We start from the raw sequence: 24,171 nt of genomic DNA on the forward strand, positions 1-24,171 counted from the left end.
GGTCGTACCCTCTTCGACCACGATTGTTATGCTTCTGGTTTTAATTTAGGCCCTACAATGTTATCATCTGTGTGTGGCCTTGTAGACAATTCTGATAATGTTTGACATGCCATACAGTGATGTAACTTGAAGCTTGAGGACCTCAATGCAAAATCTCCAACAGGGCCAACAACTAGCATAGGTCATTCTTAGTATTGGTCTTTTCATATGGGCCAAAAGAATCTTGGCACAAGAGCTCAGGTAAGATGACAAATTCTGTGCCCATTATACTTACATCCGTGACGTCGTATTATAATTACTTATAATATTATAATATGTTATTGGTGGAAGTAATTTATGCTAATTTAAGAAAACAAATTAAAGGCTCCTGAATTAAAGGAGATCCGTCATCTGCCTTTATCACGAAAATATGACTCAGAGGTTGCTGCAGCATTTCAGAGAAAGCATACTTTGAAAATCTCTCTAGGAACTCTGCATCTAAGATGACTAGTACGAGACAAGTGACCAATGGATTTTGCTCACCCTTTCCTCTCTGTTTTTTTTCCTATTAACACATATAAGGAGAGACTGGTCAATCATGGGGAACGGGGCAAGGCAAAATCACTGAGGACCTGCCTTTGACTCATCATCTAAGGCGTCTAGTTCCTGGCTGGCTGTTCAAAGTATGTTTTCTCTTTCATGCTGCAGCGTTTTATAGTAACATACGCAGCTACAATAAAGCTCCTAGTGTCTGCTTCATGCATCCCGTTGTTCAGGCGACATGAAGCAGCTGACAGGTTCCCTTTAAGGTCAACAGCTTATACTTTGGGATGTAAGAGACCATTGCATATTTGATGAGCTAACCTATTACTTTTCCAGCAATTTTTTTTATATCAGCAGCTGTAACATCTGTCTATTAATTTATTTAGGACTTAACAGTTAAATGAATGTGATGTCCTCGTCCCATGAAAGTCATACGTAAAGCTTCACACCGGAGATAAGTTGATTGTATTTATAAATCAATTTGCTATAAATAAGATTCATCCATTGAGTTATTAAAAATGTCTGTGCCTTGAAGACAAGTAGGAGTTCCAGGGCTACTAACTCTTGACCAGCAGATTTCAGGGAATTAATCTTCTGCGATACATCACAGACATGGCACTTGAGCTTCTGTGTCCTATCCATTTAATGTTCTGTACAAGTGACGGTGCATTATTCTACTCTAGACAGCTGGGGCGAAGCTTCCACCCTTTTTTACCCAAATTAAAGATGGGCATTTTTCATATTAAGGCAGCATATATAATTATATTTACAGGCAAGTAAAGAAATTGTAACTGCTATCATAGGGCCTCTTTTCCACTTGCAAGATACACGTCCGTGTCTCGCATGTGGAAATGAAGCTCTGGCGCCGGCACTCCAGAGCGGAGCGTGCGGCCGCATAGCAACACATGGAGCTCTACGCTCCGCTCCCAAGTGCCAGCGCCAGAGCTTCATTTCCACATGCGAGACACGGACGTGTATCTCGCAAGTGGAAAAGAGGCCTAAGTCATCTTATGTTGTCATCATTGAAAGGCCACAACAGTTCATTAATTGATCTATGATTTATTTAAGGCAAAGTAAGCTACAGAGAGACATAAATATACAGTATCTGTATCCCTATCCATGCATGGGAATACTGTCTGATATGGAGGTATCATTGGGTTACTAGAGATTATGTGGACCCAATATGTTCAAAAAGATTTGGCTTGGTTTACATATAGGAGCCGAAATTAAGGGATTCCCTGGAACACCCCCTTTGACGCTATAGACTGATCTAGACTTTGTGGCAGGTAATTTCCAAATTGATATGCCAGGACTAGTCATCTTTGTCTGGCAAAAACTGGGCAGACAACACCAGGAAAAAGCACCGACAGAAGAAATAGTCAGATGGCCAAGATTAGGGCAGGCAAGCTGCGTAGCTAAGTCCAATTCGGGGTTGGAGGTGGTCAGACAATACGGCAGATTAGCAGAAGATCGAGGCAGACAGCAGACAGGTAAATCATATCAAATGCCAAGAAATAGACTAATGGCAGATGCAGACGACTCTATTTTCTGTCTGAGTGCGATTCGAGAAAACATGGGATCGCACTTGGACCAATGTTAGTCTATGGAGCCATGTACATGACTGTTTTTTCCTCTTACAGAGCTTGTCTGAGGGAAATATTGCAGCATGCACAGGTTTGAACTGATATTCTGATCACACTCAGTCATGCAAGTCAATGACTCTATTGAAAATATTGATCTGCACTTGAATGACATCTAAGCACAGTCCAGTTTTCCATGGACTTACAGACTGGAGAAGGTGGAGACATTTTTTTCTCCACCTTCTCCTCATCCAAGAGAATTGGAGCAAACTATAATCACACTTTGATCAGAGTGTGATTTGCATAATTGACCCGATTCTCTCGGATGAGAGAATATACGCTCATCTGCACCTGCCCTAAAGGTAGCTAACTATTGCTTAGGCACAGGAAGATGGGGAAAGGGTCTTCATGAAGTCTTTGCCAAATGGATATTGTTGAAGAACAGGTGCAAAGACGTTTTGTGACCCCATCAGAGCAGGGAGATGCCGCACACCATTGGCAGACAACAGCAAAGGATCCAACATCAGTAAGAAGGAAACTAAACCTTGAAGCCCTGAGCAGGTTGGTGGCCAGAAAATCAAGTACAAAAGAACATCTGCATAGGATTTTAGAAAAGAAGTGGTGACAGTGAAGTGACTATAGAGAGTGGGGAAAATAAGTATTTGATACACAGCCGATTTTGCAAATATTCCCACCTACAAAGAATGGAGAGGTCTGTAATTTTTATCGTAGGTACACTTCACCTGTGAGAGACAGAATCTAAAACTAAAAAACAGAAAATCACATTTTAGGATTTTGACATAATTAATTTGCATTTTAATGCATGAAATAAATATTTGATCACCTACCAACCAGCAAGAATTCTGGCTCTCACAGGCCTATATATTATAAAATAATAGGCAAATAATTCTGGACCTACTTAGATTAAGAAAACAAGGGTGAACATTCCAGTTATAAGACATATTTTCCTTACTGTTTTAAAGTTTCTGTCGAGCAATGTGCAAAAGCCACTGAGAAGATAATGATTAAAGTATGTGAATTAAGTACAAGAACTTAGACTGGAAGGATTGATGAAGCAGCAGGGGGATTCTTGATTTCCCCTATGAGAGACGTTCATTGTCACGTTATGACACATTGCTACCAATATAATGCAATTTCCTTATTGAACATTTCAAGATATGTCTTAAAACATTCAAAATTTTGCTGAAATGTAGGCTACTGTTGGAAACTGGATGGCCTAAGGCATGAGTGGGAACTGAGCCATGGATTCTCTTTTAGTAGAACATTGAAAATAGTCTAACCAAAGAAGAAACCATTTATACATTTCTCAGCTACTAACAAATTGATCCAAGTGAAATGTTCTTGGACTGAATTTCACGACCTTGACTTTGGGAAAAAATATTAATTCAAAACCTGTCTTTGGTAAATATAATTGATAATAAATGAATAATAATAATTTTGGTATTGATTTCTGGAGACACAACATGTTCTTTTACAAAAGTCCCTGTCTACCAGACTAATACATATTGGGCTAAAGTCACAAAATCGTATATTTTCTCATCCAGGAATATCTGGCTGATTATGTAATTCACACTCTAATCAAACTCTGATCAGAGTTTTATCATAGTGTGATTCTTTTGTATGAGGAGAAGGTGGAGCAAAAAATGTCTCCACCTTCTCCATTCTGTCAGTCCATGGAAATCAGACTGCTCTCAGATGTAATCCGAGTCCGATGTTTTCCACTGACTCATTGACTTAACTGGCCGAGTGAGATCGGTCTATCAGATCAAACTCATGCATGCTGTGATTTTTTTTGGGGGGGAACTGATTCCGTCAATAAAATATTGGGCATTTCCGTGGTCCCATAGTATAGCACTGGTCTGAGTGCAATTCAATATTTTGCAGGATAATACTCGCGAAAATACGATCATGTGCACGAGCCCTTAGTGTAATTTTCCACTGACCTATTAGTTTGAGTAGGGTATGGGAAGAAAGTGCAGTACCTGGATGAAATCCTACTAAAACAGGGATTATATTTTAAATTGATCCGGCTCTTGGTCTTATGAGTATCGAAACCAGGAAAATGGTAGCCACTATTAACATTGGCCTCATCTCAATGTAAATCATCTATTCAGATCACTATGGGCACAAACTTTTTTCAAAAGCTTCCAAGTATACTTAATATGTACCCAAGAGTCCACTATTGGAGCTAAAAAAAAGTTATAAAATTGGACGGAGCCTTCAACTGTTTATAGATGTCATCATTGGAGTCATAGTTTGAGTCAAAGTTCTAGAAGGGTTCTAGTGCTAGATTTGCTTTCGAATCTTGGTTCTTTGATAAAGATCCAGACTGAGTGTTAGGACTGGCGGAACGCACCAAGTACAAGATGGAATGGAACTAGGTGCGTTCGCAGTCTGAGGTCCACCGTGCAGGTAAAAACCCTGCTGCTAGTAAGACGGACTATATGGCGGTACTAAAAGTATACACGCACGGGTTAACTGCACCCTGCGTGAAGGAAGCGATCCTGTTGCGTCACAGGACCGCGGTACCGCACATAGAGCGCGAGCAATAAGTCAGCAAACTCAACCCCTACTAGGATTGAAGTCCGATTAGACACTTGCTGGCACAACACCGCAACTGGGTGTGTAAGGAAACTAAATAAAGATATAAAGGCACAAGAGTGCGTGCGGTGCCGCACAGACGGACGCCACTAACCACCCAGGCTTGGGTCAGGAAAGCGCAGAGCAAGCGCACGGCGCCGTACAGGCGGACACAGCAACTGGTAGCTGTAAAGTGTGTTACGTGCTGTTGGATAAGTGGGGCGCTAGATAGCAAACATACACCTTCCGCAAACAGACATTCAATAGGGAGGGTTATTTAAAGAGCGACTTTCACTCACAACACACACACATATTTACAAGACAATACTAGCGCATGGCCGTGCGGTCATGCGCAGTTTATATAGCTGCAGCACAGGATACAGCTACAGAAGTTTTGCCCTTTCAGGACCTGCCAAAAGGACCAATGGGATGTGCTGCAGTACCTGAGCATGTGACCCTCGATCTCCAACCGGAGATCTTGCCCTGGGCATGCTCAGTGTGTGCAAATAAGGACTTAGATCCAGAAACGTCCACTCGCCGCTGCCCAGCACTGGCTTCAATGGCAGAAGCAGGAAAAGCAGCAGTAACTCTTCGCACAGAGTCAGACTGAGCGAGACGCTGGGATCGATGTCCCTGCTGAGCAGACTCCACTGCGGCTGGAGGAGAATGGGAGACCGCAGCGGAGACGGATCGAGATTCCCCCTCTGCAGCAGAGGAAACTCGACTCCTAACACTGAGACCATGGAATTACTATGTAGGATGTTTTGATTTAATATAATTGCTCAAAAAATTGTATTTAAATATGAATTTCAACTGCATAAATTTCTAAATATGAAAAGACTAAGCTGAACTTGGCAACACATGAGAACTTGAGACAAATGGTGCTCTTTTCCCATATAATACATTGTCTTTGATATATGTTCTTTACTTATTCACTCGGATATGCTGCATGTCGGAGTAAAACAATGAGAGGTATATTTATGTGTTATACATACAGGCTGGTTACTGTCATAATCCTCTCGGGAGTCCTGACACAAGTAGTAAATAATATCTGTTTTACCAGCAGTTCTCTGCTAGTCCGTTCATTCCGTGATGTGAGCGGCATTTATATTCCCTCACTCTGTTCTCTAAAATTCACCAGATAGTTAACCTGCAGGACTTTGGTGACGTATCGCCCTGTTGTTGTGCACAGCAGCTGAAAAACTCTGTTCATCATTCGAGGCTGTCACATTGACTGTAGGTTAGATTGTCCTGGGATCGGTGGCAGACTGCAAAAAATCGAAAATTAAGAAAAAAATACACCCGAAATAAGCATTTTAAGTACTTTAAGACCAGTTCCACACATTGTACAATGACAAACCACTACTGTATTTCCGAAATTGTGCCAAAAATCTCTTATACTGGCTAAAAAATTAGAGCAAATTATTATGTTAAAATCCAGGTTAACCCTTACAATGACAATAAAATGGTGTTCCACTCCACTGATGATATAGGACTAGGGGCTTGGAGTTGAAAATTCCTTACCAAAAAAGGCTAGTATCAGAATTGGAGAGAGGCACACTTTTGGTCAAAGAAGTTGAATGGTCTATCTCAATAATGGTGTTTTACAAAGGTCATCACAGTTCTAACTTCTGTATTCTCTGTCATTCAGTTGTTACTATTGGAGGTGAAGCAGTTTTTGACTATCCCTTACCAATGCAGTAGCCACATGTATTTGTCAGGTCCTCAATAAGGAAGCCACTCATGCATTGTGCCTTTTGGTCTATCTTAGGAAGTGCGGGAATGTATTCTCTGGCTTTTTGAGTCATCCGCTTTAAACCACGGCAAGTAAAATGGCTTTTGGACCCAATGACAGTCTAGTATATCCAAGACTTGTCCCCATTCTAATGCTTCGTAATTTCCCATTCACTCCTTATGTCAGTACAATAGGAGAAAGACAAACCCCAACTTTCTTTAATCTGTCTCCATTTAGCGCTTACTATAGATGGATTAAATTTGATAACATGAAGAAGGGAAATATCTAGTGCCTGGTACTATAGAATCAATATTTTGTATTGAAAACTTTGAGAAAATAAAATACCTTGCAGGTTTTTTTTTTTACTTATTGCATTGAGAGATACCTGTTTGTACTACATGTCATGGGAGGTATGTGTCACGAAGTGAAGATGTTGCCCACACATCCCTTGAAGCTTTTATAATTACATAATGCATTGCTATGCTTAAAATGTTGTTTTATGTATTTTGGACACATCGGCAGTGAGTTAGCAGCAAACGAGGTTAATTGTTGGAGCCAGCCCAGGATGGGAGGGTTTATGTAGACACATAGGAATTCAGTTTCCTGTTGATTAGTTAGATAAGGAAAGTATTGAGAAGTGAATAGACCTACAGTCATGGCCAAAAGTATTGACACCCCTGCAATTCTGTCAGATAATACTCAGCTTCTTCCTGAAAATGATTGCAAACACAAATTATTTGGTATTATTATCTTCATTTAATTTGTCTTAAGTGAAAAAACACAAAAAGAATTGTTCTAGAGCCAAATTGGATATAATTCCACACCAAATATAAAAAAGGGGGTGGACAAAAGTATTCACACTGTTCGAAAAATCATGTGATGCTTCTCTAATTTGTGTAAATAACAGCACCTGTAACTTACCTGTGGCACCTAACAGGTGTTGGCAATAACTAAATCACACTTGCAGCCAGTTGACATGGATTAAAGCTGACACAACATCTGTCCTGTGTCCTTGTGTGTACCACATTGAGCATGGAGAAAAGAAAGAAGACCAAAGAACTGTCTGAGGACTTGAGAAACCAAATTGTGAGGAAGCATGAGCAATCTCAAGGCTACAAGTCCATCTCCAAAGACCTGAATGTTCCTGTGTCTACCGTGCGCAGTGTCGTCAAGAAGTTTAAACCCATGGCACTGTGGCTAACCTCCCTAGATGTGGACCGAAAAGAAAAATTGACAAGAGAATTCAACGCAAGATTGTGCGGATGTTGAATAAAGAACCTCGACTAACATCCAAAGAAGTTCAACAGTTGACAACAGTGTCAACCCGTACTATCCGTCGGCGTCTGAATCAAAAGGGACTGTATGGTAGGAGACCCAGGAAGACCCCACTTCTTACCCTGAGACATAAAAAAGCCAGGCTGGAGTTTGCCAACATTTACCTGAAAAGGCCTAAAACGTTTTGGAAGAATGTTCTCTGGTCAGATGAGACAAAAGTAGAGCTTTTTGGGCAAAGGCATCAACATAGAGTTTACAGGAGAAAAAAAGAGGCATTCAAAGAAAAGAACACGGTCCCTACAGTCAAACATGGCGGAGGTTCCCTGATGTTTTGGGGTTGCTTTGCTTCGTCTGGCACCGGACTGCTTGACCGTGTGCATGGCATTATGAAGTCTGAAGACTACCAACAAATTTTGCAGCTTAATGTAGGGCCCAGTGTGAGAAAGCTGGGTCTCCCTCAGAGGTCATGGGTCTTCCAGCAGGACAATGACCCAAAACACACTTCAAAAAGCACTAGAAAATGGTTTGAGAGAAAGCACTGGAGACTTCTAAGGTGGCCAGCAATGAGTCCAGACCTAAATCCCATAGAACACCTGTGGAGAGATCTAAAAATGGCAGTTTGGAGAAGGCACCCTTCAAATATCAGGGACCTGGAGCAGTTTGCCAAAGAAGAATGGTCTAAAATTCCAGCAGAGCATTGTAAGAAACTCATTGATGGTTACCGGAAGCGGTTGGTCGCAGTTATTTGGGCTAAAGGTTGTGCAACCAAGTATTAGGCTGAGGGTGTCAATACTTTTGTCTGGCCCATTTTAGAGTTTTGTGTGAAATGATCAATGTTTTGCTTTTTGCTTCATTCTCTTTTGTGTTTTTTCATTTAAGACAAATTAAATGAAGATAATAATACCAAAGAATTTGTGATTGCAATCATTTTCAGGAAGAAACTGAGTATTATCTGACAGAATTGCAGGGGTGTCAATACTTTTAGCCATGACTGTATGGTCTTGTTGCTCGCATACCTGCATGTAAATGTGTTTGTGTGCCAAGAAGGGGGACTATCCGGGGACCACCAGATTGCATGTTTAAAAGAAAGCAAAGATTAAGTGGCAGGCGGATTCTGGATCTCAGACAAGGGGGTCTAGCAAAGACTAAGAGGACAGGTTTCTTATGTCAGACCAGGAGGCCTAAAGTGAGGACTAATAGCTGAAGGAACGATTTCTTATCTCAGGCAAACGGACTTTAAGAAAACAATAATTTATTCTAGATATGAAGCTTGCTTTTTTAATTTCCTACGCTTTTCTTCAAGTAAAATTCCGAAACGTGTTCATATAAACGTTAGAGATTGTTTTGTGGCATAAAAGTAAGGGATAATGTATCTGACTAAATAGACCAATTAAGAAAAGTAGAACCTTTTTGACCACCTTTAGTAAGAAAGTAAAGTGGCAAGTAGAATATTTGATGGATTAACACTGAGATTGTTTTATTGAATGTGTGTAAGAGGAGGTAAAATAAGAGAATTTTCACCAGACACGGTTCCATGTCATTAATAGAAAAGTCGGAGCAGATTTTGCATGGACAATAGATTTCTCATGATTATGTGAACTAGAGCCGTAGCTTTCATGCTTTAGTTAAATGCAAAGTCCCTTTCAGTTCATGTGTTTGATCTTTTTTCCTTTTCAAATGGTCTAAATGAAAAATGATTGTTTTAATTTGGGTCTTTCGGTTATTCATTTAAGTGAGCAACTTCTGAAAGTGTGAAACAATTATAAAATATAGACTACTATTAACAGTCCAATAATAGCAAGCTAAACCCTTCCGTAGAGCAGATATTATATAGACAGAAAGAATTATCTGTTCTCTTTTATTGAAGCTCCACATCCACAATGTTAAAAGATTACATGAAAAGCAATGCCATAACAATGCTATATTGTAGGAATCATTCTGCTGTGATTGTGTAAAGATTGGTGCCCATTCACCATCACTCCATCCACACCATGTGCTCTCTGCCTTATATTACCTAGCTAAAAGCAATTCATACCTAATCTCCTCTCTCTGGAAAATGTGCCTGGCATACTTTACAATTTATGTGAATATTTAGACTTTGCAGAGCATAAATTTTACGCATACAGACTTGCACTTATTTCCTCTTCATGTGTTTTCCTCCTTATCTGTAACCTGTTTTCTCTTCCCTCCCTGAGACTGTAGAAAATTTCTTCCCTCTCCACTCTTGAGATCTGTGTACAACCTTTTCTCCTTTCCTGTTATTTCTATCTCTGAAATCTAGCTATCATTTTATAACACCAGCTTGAAAAATGATTTTAAAATCCAAAATGTTGGCCTACTGAAATGTATGTTCAGTAAATGCACTCAATACTTGATCGGGGCTCCTTTTGCATCAATTACTGCATCAATGTGGCGTGGCATGGAGGCGATCAGCCTGTGGCACTGCTGAGGTGTTATGGAAGCCCAGGTTGCTTTGATAACAGCCTTCAGCTCGTCTGCATTGTTGGGTCTGATGTCTCCCATCTTCCTCTTGACAATACCGCAAAGATTCTCTATGGGGTTAAGGTCAGGCGAGTTTGCTGCCAATCAAGCACAGCGATACTGTTGTTTGTAAACCAGGTATTGGCACTTTTAGCAGTGTGGACAGGTGCCAAGTCCTGCTGAAGACTGAAATTTCCATTTCCAAAAAGCTTGACAGCAGAAGGAAGCATGAAGTGCTCTAAAATTTCTTGGTAAACTGCTGCGCTGACTTTGGTCTTGATAAAATACAGTGTACCTACACCAGCATATGACATGGCTCCCCAAACCATCACTGATGGTGGAAATTTCACACTAGACCTCCAGCAGCTTGGATTGTGGCCTCTCCACTCTTCCTCCAGACTCTGGGACCTTGATTTCCAAATTAAATGCAAAATGTACATTCATCTGAAAACAACACCTTGTACAGTTTCACCTGTCTTTCACTAGGGGGACTTGTCAGGGAGTCACAAAAACACTGAACTTTAGGAAGGCAAAGTTTGACCAGCTTAGAGATGCCCTTAATCTGGTAGACTGGGACAATATCCTCAGAAATAAGAATACAGATAATAAATGGGAAATGTTTAAGAACATCCTAAATAGGCACTGTAAGCGGTTTATACCTTGTGGGAATAAAAGGACTAGAAATAGGAAAAACCCAATGTGGCTAAACAAAGAAGTAAGACAGGCAATTAACAGTAAAAAGAAAGCATTTGCACTACTAAAGCAGGATGGCACCATTGAAGCTCTAAAAAACTATAGGGAGAAAAATACTTTATCTAAAAAACTAATTAAAGCTGCCAAAAAGGAAACAGAGAAGCACATTGCTAAGGAGAGTAAAACTAATCCCAAACTGTTCTTCAACTATATCAATAGTAAAAGAATAAAAACTGAAAATGTAGGCCCCTTAAAAAATAGTGAGGAAAGAATGGTTGTAGATGACGAGGAAAAAGCTAACATATTAAACACCTTCTTCTCCACGGTATTCACGGTGGAAAATGAAATGCTAGGTGAAATCCCAAGAAACAATGAAAACCCTATATTAAGGGTCACCAATCTAACCCAAGAAGAGGTGCGAAACCGGCTAAATAAGATTAAAATAGATAAATCTCCGGGTCCGGATGGCATACACCCACGAGTACTAAGAGAACTAAGTAATGTAATAGATAAACCATTATTTCTTATTTTTAGGGACTCTATAGCGACGGGGTCTGTTCCTCAGGACTGGCGCATAGCAAATGTGGTGCCAATATTCAAAAAGGGCTCTAAAAGTGAACCTGGAAATTATAGGCCAGTAAGTCTAACCTCTATTGTTGGTAAAATATTTGAAGGGTTTCTGAGGGATGTTATTCTGGATTATCTCAATGAGAATAACTGTTTAACTCCATATCAGCATGGGTTTATGAGAAATCGCTCCTGTCAAACCAATCTAATCAGTTTTTATGAAGAGGTAAGCTATAGGTTGGACCACGGTGAGTCATTGGACGTGGTATATCTCGATTTTTCCAAAGCATTTGATACCGTGCCGCACAAGAGGTTGGTACACAAAATGAGAATGCTTGGTCTGGGGGAAAATGTGTGTAAATGGGTGAGCAACTGGCTTAGTGATAGAAAGCAGAGGGTGGTTATAAATGGTATAGTCTCTAACTGGGTCGCTGTGACCAGTGGGGTACCGCAGGGGTCGGTATTGGGACCTGTTCTCTTCAACATATTCATTAATGATCTGGTAGAAGGTTTACACAGTAAAATATCGATATTTGTAGATGATACAAAACTATGTAAAGCAGTTAATACAAGAGAAGATAGTATTCTGCTCCAGATGGATCTGGATAGTTTAGAAACTTGGGCTGAAAGGTGACAGATGAGGTTTAACAATGATAAATGTAAGGTTATACACATGGGAAGAAGGAATCAATATCACCATTACACACTGAACGGGAAACCACTGGGTAAATCTGACAGGGAGAAGGACTTGGGGATCCTAGTTAATGATAAACTTACCTGGAGCAGCCAGTGCCAGGCAGCAGCTGCCAAGGCAAACAGGATCATGGGGTGCATTAAAAGAGGTCTGGATACACATGATGAGAGCATTATACTGCCTCTGTACAAATCCCTAGTTAGACCGCACATGGAGTACTGTGTCCAGTTTTGGGCACCGGTGCTCAGGAAGGATATAATGGAACTAGAGAGAGTACAAAGGAGGGCAACAAAATTAATAAAGGGGATGGGAGAACTACAATACCTAGATAGATTAGCGAAATTAGGATTATTTAGTCTAGAAAAAAGACGACTGAGGGGCGATCTAATAACCATGTATAAGTATATAAGGGGACAATACAAATATCTCGCTGAGGATTTGTTTATACCAAGGAAGGTGACGGGCACAAGGGGGCATTCTTTGCGTCTGGAGGAGAAAAGGTTTTTCCACCAACATAGAAGAGGATTCTTTACTGTTAGGGCAGTGAGAATCTGGAATTGCTTGCCTGAGGAGGTGGTGATGGCGAACTCAGTCGAGGGGTTCAAGAGAGGCCTGGATGTCTTCTTGGAGCAGAACAATATTGTATCATACAATTATTAGGTTCTGTAGAAGGACCTAAATCTGGGGATTTATTATGATGGAGTATAGGCTGAACTGGATGGACAAATGTCTTTTTTCGGCCTTACTAACTATGTTACTATGTTACTATGTTACTATGTAACCACTGAGCAACAGTCCAGTTCTTTTTCTCCTTGGTCCAGGTAAGACACTGCTAGTGTTCACTATTGGTCATCAGTGGCTTGACACAAGGAATGTGACACTTGTAGCCCATGTCCTGGATACGTCTGTGTGGTGGCTCTTGAAGCAATGACTCTAGCAGCAGTCCACTCCTTTTGAATCTCCAACAAATTTTTGAATGGCCTTTTCTTAACAATCCTAAGGCTGCGGTTATCCCGATTGCTTGTGCACCTTTCTCTACCACACTTTTTCCTTCCCCTCAACTTTCCATTAATATGCTTGGATACAGCACGGCTTCTTTAGCAATGACCTTTTGTGGCTTCCCCTCCTTGTGGAGTGTCAATGACTGCCTTCTGGACATCTGTCAAGTCAGCAGTCTTCCCCATGATTGTGGAGCTACTGAAACAGACTAAGGGACCTTTTAAACACTTAGGAAGCCTTTGCAGGTGTTTTTTTTTAATTATTTTAATTCACTGAAATAATGACTTTTGGGTTTTCATTGGCTATAAGCCATAATCATCAACATTAACAGAAATAAAAACTTGAAATAGATCACTCTGTTTGTAATGACTCTATATAATATATGAGTTTCACTTTTTGTATTGAAGAACTGAAATAAATTAACTTTTTTATGATATTCTAATTAAATTAAACTACCATACCCAGAATTGTCTGAAAAATGTCCATCTTCTGCAGTTTGGTTATTTTTATTATTGTTGTTCACTAATTGCTCATTCAGATAATTTCACCTGTGGCAATGGCTTTATTTTGCTTCAAACTTTGTTAAAAAAGGTTTGGGCTACATGGGTCCTTTGGCAAGGATACCTGTCGAGTGAGCAATGTTTGCTAGGTGTCACTGCTATATCACAGCCCAGCACAATTGAATGGGGTCACATAGTGACCCTGAGGGTGCTGTGACAAGCAAGTTGCAAGAATTCCAACTTTTTGACTTGGCTGTTGCAGCTGCTGTACTGTTGGAGTCGCAGTGCAATTTCAATAGCTGTATTGTGTTGAAATGTACACTCCCTGACAGAAGTTATGTCGCTTATCCACATTATGTAAGTAAAAGCTTATAACCTGACATTAAATTAATTCATTAATTTAATAAATTATTCTTTTGAAAGCTGAAACCCTCTGAAATGTGATTTAGGTTAAGAAAATAAATTGGTATCAATGCAGAAATATTGATCAGTTAATAGAAACAGAATGGTCAGATTTTGGCAAGACAAAAGTTTGTCGCCTGGTCATATAATGCACCCAATTCTAGTTTATATCCTCACCTGTGCTCAGTAAATGATTGGTTAATTAGTGTGTGTGTGTGTATAAAAAGAAACCCAGCATCCCAGACCTTCACTTGAACTGCAACTTGAGCTCTGACAACATGCCAAAAATCCACCCTGCGACCAAAGCCTGGATTATCAAGAGGTTGAAGACTAGATCCACTGCAGAGGTGGCTGGCACCTTGAATGTGTCTCAGCGTCAAGTACAAAGAATTAAAAAAAGATTTGAAGAGACAGGAGATGTGTTTGACAAGCCCAGGTCCGACAGACTCCACAAGACAACTAGTCAGGAGGAACGTTTGTTGGTTAGAAAATCCAAAGCAAACCCCTCTTCCACTGCAGTAGAGCTCCAACAGGCCTGGTCACCTCAAGTCCCTGTGTCAACTAGGACAGTTTGTAGGATTCTGTCTCAAAATGGCCTCAATGGTCGAATCAGTGCCCAGGAGCGAGCACAAAAGGCAAATAAAAAAAGTGTGGCATTTGCAAAGTCCCACAGCCTGCTAAACAGATGGACGCTGGAAAAGTGGCAGAAGGTGGATTTCTCTGATGAATCTTCAGTAGAATTACACCACAGCCGCCGCAAATTCTGCAGGAGACCTACTGGAGCCCGTATGGATCCAAAATACACCCAGAAAACAGTTATATTTGGTGGTGGAAAGATCATGGTCTGGGGTTACATTCAGTATCGGGGTGTGCAAAACATTTGCAAGGTGGAAGGCAATATCAATAGCCTAAAATATCTGAAGTATTAGCTACATCTTATATTCCAAATCATAAAAGGGGTCAAATTCTGCAGCAGGATGGTGCTCCATCTCATACATCCATCTCTACAACAAAGTTCCTCCAGGCAAAAAAGATCAAAGTGCTCAAGGACTGGCCAGCCCAGTCACCGGACATGAACATCATTGAGCATGTTTGGGGTAGGATGAAAGAGGAAGCTTGGAAGACAAAACCAAAGAATTTAGATGAACTCTGGGAGGCATGTAAGACTGCATTCTTTGCTATTCCCGATGGCTTAATTAATAAATTGTATGAATCATTGTTGAACCGCATGGATGCAGTCCTTCAAGCTCATGGAAGTCACACAAAATATTAAATATGACTCTAATAGCACCACAACTTCATTCACCAATGTTATGCAACACGTATTTGAATTTTAAGTTAATTCTTTGTGTGAATATCACATTACTTTCTGTGGGCAACAAAACTTTTGTCTTGCCAAAATCTGACCATTCTGTGTCCATTAACTGATCAATATTTCTGCATTGATGCCAATTTATTTTCTTAGCCTAAACCACATTTCGGAAGGTTTCAGCTTTCAAAAGAATAATTTATACAACCAATGGATGAGTTTAATGTCAGGTTATAAGCTTTTATTTACATAACATGGATAAGCGACATAACTTCTGTCAGGGAGTGTAGTAGCGATACCTAACGAACATTGGTTGTGTCACTGACTCATTAAGACTTGCTTTTTGTTTGCCATTCTTAATGAGGAGTGTGTAGGGATAAGATCAGCCAAATTCAATAAGAGGCGCACGCTACAATATGAATTTGGTGCCTGTTATTAGTGGCGTACAACACCACACACCTTGCCAGAAATATTATTCCAGTCAGATGAAATGCTAATTTTCATGAATTTGATGGGCAGTTGTAACAATACCTCATCCCAGCATCTCCATAGCTCTGCCCATTTTGGCGGAGCTGCCAATCATGAAAACACCAAAGGTGTAAACATTTTTTGTGCAGTTTAATGTTGCTCAAAAATGTTGTGATATTTCAAACTGTTTCTCAAAAGTTTTCTGATATAAATACTGTAAGGAATTGGGGCCTTAGTCTCCATTGTGAAATGTTACAACACATTTTGCAAACTCTGTGCTTTTAAAGTTTTTCTTGTCCTGAAAATAAAGGCGCCTTGTACTCACATAACTCAATTTTGCAGCTTGATTGAATTATTTTTCGTTTCATAAACATACTTGTCTTTTTCTCAAATCTGTTAATTAGCTAAAACTTATAACAATGTCTCTCTAATTATCAACATTTATTTTTTTTCTTAACATTTTCTTATGCAAAATGAATGAATAAAATGAGTCCTGGAATAATTTTTATACTTTAGGTAGCAAAAGGAACAATTCCGCTACATGTACAGTACAGTTGTGCAGTGCAATATGTAAGGATCAAGTTTATTATACATATGTATATTTCAAGGGTTTATCCGGGACAGTTTTTTTTATTTTACAATATGCCAGTCACATAGATACCATGACTGAGGAAGGCCAGGAGATTGCAGCGTCTGGGTTACACAAACTCCTACACTGATTAGAACTGCTTCACCATCCTATTAAACAGTGCAGGTTTTCCTTGCTCTGTCATTTCAAGGGTTAATCAGTTCAGTTGATCTCCTGGAGCTCTCCATCCTGAAGTGTCTCAGCTGTTCTGTGTTAGCCACTCCCCTCCGGGTATATATGCTCGCCACTCGCACTTGGGACTTGCCAGTGATAGTTTTTCCACATCGTGGTTTGGGGTTGAAGGAGTAGTTCAGTGTTTAGATTAGGCTGTTGGAGAGTTTTTCAGGAGATTTCTGCGTGGAGTTTGTTTGCATGTTTATCTTTATCCTCTCTCATTTGAATTCTCCTTCCTATTCTTCCCTTGTTACCCATTCTGTTGTTTTGTGAGCATATTTTTATGATTAGAGTTTTCTTTTATCCCTGTCTGTTTACCCCTGTCTGTCTGGTTAGTGTTTTCCTACACAGTTTGGCTTCACACCTCCCTAGGTGGGGGAGGGAACAGATAAGGGTTAAGATAGGAGTATAGCAAGGTATGAGACCCCGATATCTCCACCATCCAGGGTAATCCAGAGGATGGGGATAGCCTAGGGCATCACAGTTCGAGGGATCTGGTAGTTGCCGACAGTCCCTTGTTACTTTGTGACAGTGCTTAGGAACTAACAGGCTGGTAATTTCTAAATACCTGTCTTTTTTGGCCTGGCTCCCATCTCTGCCAGCACAGAGTAGTCACCAACTGCTCCTGCTGGCGATTCTGCGACTTCCTCTCACATCACCTTAACAGAGCAGCATCTTCTCTTCCATTCTGCTCTGTTGACAGGGCATAAATGCCAATGTCATGCTGATTTACAGCTGGTACCCCGCTGTCTAACTGCGGGGAGCCAGCTGCAAACAGCATTTTGTCGCCAGTCAAGCCACATTGACCAAACAGCCTGGAAGAAGAAGAGTTGCTCTGTTGATGTGGAGTAGCTGAATCACCCAAAGGAACAGTTGCTGACCGCTCTGAGCCGTCTTCAGTTAGATACCAACTAACTGCCCGTTTTTTGTTTTTTTTACTCTGGGCCTAAAAACCAAGTCCTGGATAATCCCTTTAACTAATAACTATACGATGTCATTATATATAACACATTTAACAAAAAAAAACACTGACTAGCACATCTAAGCTAGTGTGAGTAGGTGCAAACTTAGGAGCAGCTACCTCCATGTACAATATACAAAAAAATACAAAAAAGTTGCACTTTGTCGTGCTAAAAGATGTCAATGTGAAATATATGAAATATGAATAGCTATACTGCTTCTGAATACTAGAAAAAAAATGAGGAGCTTTGCACATAATTTGGTCAAGCCTTGCCTGCCCATCAACCAACGTCAAGGTGGTCTCAAAAACCTATGTGTCCCTATCAATGTGTATACCTCTCTTAGGCTGATGTCTGAATTCCTGGGTGAATGTGGACACCTCTCTCAGTAATACCTGCATTTATGGGTAAATCACTGAAACAAAGGATTTGTGGATTATGATCCGCGCTGCCAGCACATCCAAAAACAGACCAATTGTAAAGTTGAACAGTAGTTTATTCTACGCGTTTCGAAGTACACATGACTCCTTCCTCAGGAAATACCACAAGAGGAATGAGTCATGTGTACTCCGAAATGTGTAGAATAAACCACTGTTCAACTATACAATTGGTCTGTTTTTGAATTAGCTGGTAGCGTGGATGATAATCCACGAATCCTCCTTTTCAGAGATTTAACTACAGTCGCACACTGACCGGTGGATCTGCGGCAGCCGGCAATATATGCTTGTGAATATTCTTCATCAGGTGAGCAGCTAATTTTACGGGTAAATCATCTATAATTTGTGAGATAAGACACTATTTGTACTTCTTTCCTACAAATTATTTTACTAGTGCATTTATGGGTAGGTAGGAACCTACTGTACGTAAAATCACCACATGTTGAAGGCATTACTGAGACAAGTGTCCACATTCACCCAGGAATTCAGACATCAGCCTAAGAGAGGTATTCACATTGATAGGGACTCATCAGTTTTTGAGACCACCTTGATGTTGGTTGATGGGCAGGCATGACTTGGCCAAATTATGTGCAAAGCGTCTAATTTTTTTTTTCTTTCTAGTATTTAGAAGCCGTAGAGCTATTCATATTTCATATATTTCACATTGACATGCTTTAGCACAAATAGAGAGCAACTTTTTTTGTATTTTTTGTATATTGTATATGGAGGTAGCTGCTCCAAAGTTTGCACCTATTCACACTAGCTTGGATGTGCCAGTCAGTCTTTTGTTATTTGTATGTTAGCTTACTGACCGAGCACTGCGCCCTCCAACATGTTGTGATTTTAATTACAGCAGGTTCCTACCTACCCATAAATGCAAGCATTACTGAGAGAGGTGTCCACGTTCAACCAGGAATTCAGACATCAGCCGTAGAGAGTATTCACATTGATAGGGATCGATCAGTTTTTGAGACCACCTTGACATTGGTTTATGGGCAGGCATGACTTGGCCAAATTATGTGCAAAGCTTCTCATTTTTTTATCTAGTATTCAGACGCCGAATAGCTATTCATATTTCATATATATTTCACATTGACATGCTTTAGCATGATAGAGTGCAACTTTTTTGTATTTTTTTGTATATTATATACAACACAACTAAAATAGTTTCTATCCATGGTGAAGTTCGCTAAAGGCGAAATGAATCACAACAAATTTTTGTTTACTGTCTAATTTGAATTTTTGGTGAAAAATCAAAGAGAATTATATTTGCGTCTAATCCATTTACTCATTTCTAATGAAAGGAATCACAATAATAAAGCATTCACAGGATAATACCAGACCTGGGTCATTACTAATGCACCCTTGAAATAACAGGAACACTTCTATAGTTGTATCTGTATTAATTACTCTGAATGATGATTAAGTGCCAGATTCCCTTCATACGTAATGTAATTTTCTACTCACTGTCTACATTCGCTCGCTATCCAATGCTTGTAACGCTAAGTGAACATGATGCCTAATGTTACACAACTGGGATACGTCTACATTTCTCTTGACAGTTTGATATGAGCTGCAAAGATTTATATTTTGGTTAATAACTTAAGACACCGAGACAATACAACGGCTCTGACACTGAAAAATTCCACTAATGGACTCCTCTTCACACTTTAATAAATGAATCGAATTGCGATGAAATTCTTTCAATCCAGCATCAGATAATACCAAAAATCGGATAAACTGATAATTGTTCTCAGTACAAAAAATACAGATGTAGCAAAGATCTGCAAAGTAACCGCTGCATCACCTGTGCTATATCATTGCCTGTTTTTTGTCTACTTTTGTTTGTTTTGCGACTTTGTGTTTGCATCCAATTCATTATTCCTTTTGTGCCTTTTTCAAGTCAATTTCATATGTGCGCTCCTGGATTTTTTTTTCGCTTTGTGGATAGAGTTTAGAGATTCCAAATGTTTTCACCTGATTCATCAATTGCAACTTTACAAAAACTTGCAAAACTTGACACAACTCCTGTCCAATCCTTTGCTGGTGTATTTTTGAATATGCAACAATTTTGGCACCATTTTTGCAACGGTTACCTCCAAAATTTGCAAAAACAGTTCAAGACAGGAAGAAAACCGTTTTTTGACTTTGCGTCAAATTCATGAATGACATGCACCATTTTGATGAATTTTGGCGCCAAAAACCCTGCACCTTAACTGATCAGATAATTATGGCATTTCCTAAAGATAGGCCATCGGTAAAAAAGTGGTGGCCAACCCCTTATACATTTCTGTTAATGATCTCGGTGCCGAGTGCTTTCATACATAAAGCGACTATCCACCCTTACAAATAAAGCTAACTAATCAAGCAGATAATTGTGAAGGTGGACTTTAAATTCCTTATCTGTGTTATTAAACAGACATTACTCCGGCCTTTTCTTAATGTGGATAATAATAATCTATGAAGTTTGTACTGTGAAATCTTAGGACAGATCCACTTTTAAAATTTTGTTTCATGCCCTGTTAATAAAAGCGCCCAGAGAGACAGAAATGTATTTGTGCACCTTTATTTACAGATTATCCTCATTGTATGATGAGTAATTTTGTAATGTCAATTTGCAGCCTTAGTTTTCCACGAGATTCTAAAATTGATATAATACCTTCAGCTTCAGTGTGAAATCTGGGTCACAGTTACATCTCATATCCTGTTCTACTCATAATTGCAGAGACTCCTGTCTGTGTATTGCATTGTGCGCTTGTCTTAAAGGAATTATCAATTTATCGGCCATGATACAGTCCTAGTAATGTACAACGCATGAAAGGGAGATAGATACAATGGACCACAGGAAACAATTACATCTTTTTTTCTTCCATATATTAGCAGGTCCTGGGCAATCACTCAGAAAGCCTCACTGGTAATAGAAATGTCAAAGTCGCACATTGTTAACTATGTTTCTTACATCTTCCTGCTTTCTTGAGCTATGCGGATTATTTGTAAGTCATTCATAAGGGTTAAAAAGAATAAACCTTGTGTGTTAAAATAAAAAAGTTACATTGTAGCACTATATAAAACAGAATAGTATATGTTTTTTGTCTTCTGTGATATTGTTTAAAAATTTACCTAAATTTGATGTCCAAAGTGTTTCCCCATTTTGTTATCAGCGACAGCAGGCGTAGGCTGATGGGGCTAGTACTCTCTCATCAGGCAACGTATGTGACCGGAAGTAACCTTTTTATCGCCGGTCAAAGCTGCTGGCTACTATTCCGTCCAATGGCAGAAAGGGGTTAATCCCTTTATGACCTATGACTTATAGGTATGTCACAGGTAGCTTCCCCCTCTCCGGTGCCAAGTCCGCATCTTTTCAGGTACATGACAGCTGATTTGATCAGCTGTCATGTGCTCCTAACAGCCATGGATGGAAAGATATTAACATGTTAAATGCCATTGTCAATCTATGACAATGGTATTTAACATGAATGCGCTGGAAACGCTTAACTAACCCCACCCATCGGCGCTACTGTCACAAGATTGTGGGGCGCTGATGGGTTAGCATGACAACCGGGGGTCTACTGCTTGTGATTGCCGATCTGCTATGGCTGGCGTACATAGCAGATGATCATTTCTGAAGCCCTGCTATGTGTAGCACAAGAGATCAGAAGATCGCAGCTTCAAGTCTCCTAAGAAGACTATTGAAGAAAGTAAAAAGTGTTAAAAAAGTTTTTACATTTTTAAAAAAATAAAAAAGTTAAAATCACCTTCCTTTGCCCCAGTCAAAATAAAATAATTAAAAAAAATTGAAAAATACACAAATTTGGTATCGCTTGTTTCAGAAATGCACGATCTATCAAGCTATAAAAAGAATTAATCTGATAGGTAAACAGCATAACAAGAAAAAAATTAAAAACTCCAGAATTACGTTTTTTGGTTTCCACAACATTGCAATAAAAATGAAATAACAGAAGATTAAAACATTGTATCTACCCTCAAAATACACTGCTCAAAAAAATAAAGGGATCACTTAAACAACAGAATATAACTCCAAGTAAATCAAACTTCTGTGAAATCAAACTGTCCACTTAGGAAGCAACACTGATTGACAATCAATTTCACATGCTGTTGTGCAAATGGTATAGACAACAGATGGAAATTATTGGTAATTATCACGACACACTCAATAAAGGAGTGGTTCTGCACGTGGGGCCAACTGACCACATCTCAGTACCAATGCTTTCTGGATGATGTTTTGGTCACTTTTGAATGTTGGCTGTGCTTTCACACTCGTGGTAGCATGAGACGGACTCTACAACCCACACAAGAGGCTCAGGTAGTACAGCTCATTCAGGATGGCACATCAATGCGAGCTGTGGCAAGAAGGTTTGCTGTGTCTGTCAGCGTAGTGTCCAGAGGCTGAAGGCGCTACCAGGACACAGGCCAGTACACCAGGAGATGTGGAGGGGCTGTTGGGGGGCAACAATCCAGCAGCAGGACCGCTACCTCAGCCTTTGTGCAAGGAGGAACAGGAGGAGCACTGCCAGAGCCCTGCAAAATGACCTCCAGCAGGCCACAAATGTGCATGTGCCTGCACAAACCATTAGAAATGGGCTCCATAAGGATGGTCTGAGTGCCCGACATCCACAGATGGGGGTTGTGCTCACAGCCCAACATCGTGCAGGATGTTTAGCATTTGCCACAGAACACCAGGATTGGCAAATTTGCCACTGGTGCCCTGTGCTCTTCACACATGAAAGCAGGTTCACGCTGAGCACATGTGACAGACGTGACAGAGTCTGGAGATGCCGTGGAGAGGGATCTGCTGCCTGCAACATCCTTCAGCATGACTGGTTTTACAGTGGGTCAGTAATGGTGTGGCGTGGCATTTCTTGGGAGGGCTGCACAGCCCTCCATGTGCTCTCCAGAGGTAGCCTGACTGCCATTAGGTACCGAGATGAGATCCTCAGACCCCTTGTGAGACCTAATGCTGGTGCGGTTGGCCTTGGGTTCCTCCTAATGCAGGACAATGCCAGACCTCATGTGGGTGGAGTGTGTCAGCAGTTCCTGCAAGATGAAGGCATAGAAGCTATGGACTGGCCCGCCCGTTCCCCAGACCTGAATCCAATTGAAAACATCTGGGGCATCATGTCTCGCACCATCCACCAACGTCACATTGCACCACAGACTGTCCAGAACTTGGCGGATACTTTAGTCCAGGTCTTGGAAGAGATCCCTCAGGAGACCATCTGCCACCTCATCAGGAGCATGCCCAGGCATTGTAGGGAGGTCATACAGGCATGTGGAGTCCACACACTACTGAGCATCATTTCCTTGTCTTGAGGCATTTCCACTGAAGTTGGATCAGCCTGTAACTTTATTTTTCACTTTGATTTTGAGCATCATTCCAACTCCAGACCTCCGTGGGAAATTAGTTGTGATTTACGTTGATAATTTTTTAGGTTTTATTGTTCTCAGCACATTCCACTATGTAATGAATAAAGATTTACAACTGGAATATTTCATTCAGTGGTATCTGGGATGCGGGATTTTAGTATTCCCTTTATTTTTTGAGCAGTGTTGTATCAATAAAAACATCAGTGTGCATCAGAAAAAATAAGCACTCACCAGTCCCAGATACTGAAAAATGGAGACGCTACGGGTCTCAGAAAATTACGCCTTTTGTTATTTTTTTTAATTTTTACAAACTTTGGATTTTCTTTCTCCACTTACCATATACAGTTAGGGCCAGAAATATTTGGACAGTGACACAATTTTCGCGATTTGGGCTCTGCATGCCACCACATTGGATTTGAAATGAAACCTCTACAACAGAATTCAAGTGCAGATTGTAACGTTTAATTTGAAGGGTTGAACAAAAATATCTGATAGAAAATGTAGGAATTGTACACATTTCTTTACAAACACTCCACATTTTAGGAGGTCAAAAGTAATTGGACAAATAAACATAACCCAAACAAAATATTTTTATTTTCAATATTTTGTTGCAAATCCTTTGGAGGCAATCACTGCCTTAAGTCTGGAACCCATGGACATCACCAAACGCTGGGTTTCCTCCTTCTTAATGCTTTGCCAGGCCTTTACAGCCGCAGCCTTCAGGTCTTGCTTGTTTGTGGGTCTTTCCGTCTTAAGTCTGGA

The sequence above is a fragment of the Ranitomeya imitator genome, chromosome 7 (genome assembly GCF_032444005.1).
Source record: "Ranitomeya imitator isolate aRanImi1 chromosome 7, aRanImi1.pri, whole genome shotgun sequence".
NCBI lineage: Eukaryota > Metazoa > Chordata > Amphibia > Anura > Dendrobatidae > Ranitomeya > Ranitomeya imitator.